Here is a 1866-nt window from a genome sequence, read left to right as displayed (position 1 = left end):
CTAGGAGTGGGGTACCCCTTTAAATCATCTCCCAGTCCCCCAATAGTGCTGATCTAGTGCTAAACTTCCTAATCATTCTCAGTTTTTAAGGCAGTAACTGAGGATGAAGTATTCAGGCTCCTCTCTTTCTCTTTCCCCACTACCTGCATTAATGACCGTATCTCCTCACACCTCATCCAGTCTCTCTCTCCTCCGGCAATCACCAGTCACTTAACAACATTTTTTAACCTCTCTCCTCTGGTAGCTTCCCTTCCTCCTTCAAACATTCTGCAATAACCCTGCTACTTAAATGCCATTTCTGGATAGCTAACTGTCGACCCATCTGTGAACTTCCCTTCATCTCTAAACTCCCAGGATGCTTAGTGTATGCCTTCCTAATCCACTAGGATTGACTCCCTTAGTCCATTAGTGTTGAGCACGAATATTCTATATCCAAATTGTTACCGTGAATATTGGCACTTCGCAATTTAGCGAATATTTAGAATATGGCGATATAAATTTGAAATTATGAATATTCAATTTTTTTCTTCACAGTACATATCACAACAATAATGTGTACTGTGTAAAAAAAAAGTGATCATCCCTCCCTGCTTCCAGCTTGTGGTCCAAAGAAGGCTCCAATATTATTTACTGAGATTATCTAAGAGCCGAGGAACGTGCTCTCGAATCACCTACAGTGCAAGAAAAAGTGCAAACGTGTTACACTAAAAAAAAAAAACATGCACAAAGGATGCGGTATATTGCAAGCCCTTCTCCGATGGAAGAGAGGCCCCCCAACAAACCTTACCCTTCGCCTCCAACCCATAAGGTACCTGCAAAGTTCCAGGTTCGATGTACCTTTTCACCAAAGCTACTAAGGGACTTACAAATGCTCCTGGCATCCCCCTTGGCGTCATACAAGGTATCTGCCCGCAGAGCCGATAACGGTCGGTACCCTGCCCATACAGGAGTACCCAGGGTTTTTGCAGGGAGGTGAGGAACCTGATGGCCACACACACCTCCCCTAGACCGCTAGGAAGGACACTCAGAAGGGCTACCGCATCCTAACAATCCTGTGAACACACAACATGTAAAAAGTGACACAGTGACAAAAAATAAATAAATAAGTGAATGTGTGCAGGTATACTGCCCGGACATCCGGCCGGGTCTATAAAATTTTCTTTGATCCTAGCCAGAAGGACGGGAATCAAGAGGTGAGTGCCACAAGGTGAAAAAGTCATGGTGCCCGTGCTTCCACTCAGTGAGTCAGTACTCCCAGTGAGTTTCAGCACCTCGGGGTCACCACTCCCCGAGGCACTAAAGTACCTCGGCTCTAGACCCTCTCAGCCTCATGGCGAGACCCGGAGGAAACAGGTCACATCGGGGTAGCCGTCGAGCTTATTCCATAGAACCAGCCCTGGAACACCTGCCCCCTACCATGCAGCACCCATCCCTACCAGCTCCACACCGGCGTTGCCTGCCACCGGCATGAAACTGATAAGAACAGATACTAGACTTGATCTTAGCCAAAAGGCCGAGAAGTTATTTACTGAGTGGAGCGCGAATATTTTGTATATGCGAATATGCAAATATTTGCAAATATCTGCACTTCCTGACACTGATCCCTCCCTTCTTTTAGGTGAAAGATATAATAGCGCATGTGCACTATACGAATTTCATTACAAATTTTCACATGAAAAAAAAAGGGAACAAACATAGTGAATATGCGAATTTCTTGAACATAGGACGAATATTAGTCCATATATTCGCAAAATATCATGAATTCTAATATGGCCCCTGCCACTCATCTCTATAGTCCATGTTCACACGTCGGAATTTCTGTGCGGAATTCCGCAGAATAATTCCACCTGAAATTCCACCAAAATT

General features: G+C 44.8%; 1 pseudogene; it reads right to left on the bottom strand.

Annotated features, from left to right (window-relative positions):
- Window positions 1-1348: 1348 nt before the first annotated feature.
- On the bottom strand, window positions 1349-1525 carry LOC130267844 (U2 spliceosomal RNA; annotated as a pseudogene).
- Window positions 1526-1866: the final 341 nt, after the last annotated feature.

This window comes from Hyla sarda, chromosome 4 (assembly GCF_029499605.1).
Source record: "Hyla sarda isolate aHylSar1 chromosome 4, aHylSar1.hap1, whole genome shotgun sequence".
NCBI classification, from domain to species: Eukaryota; Metazoa; Chordata; class Amphibia; order Anura; family Hylidae; genus Hyla; species Hyla sarda.
The sequence above is the reverse complement of the archived record's forward strand: the minus strand, read 5'-3'. Positions and strand labels throughout refer to the sequence as shown.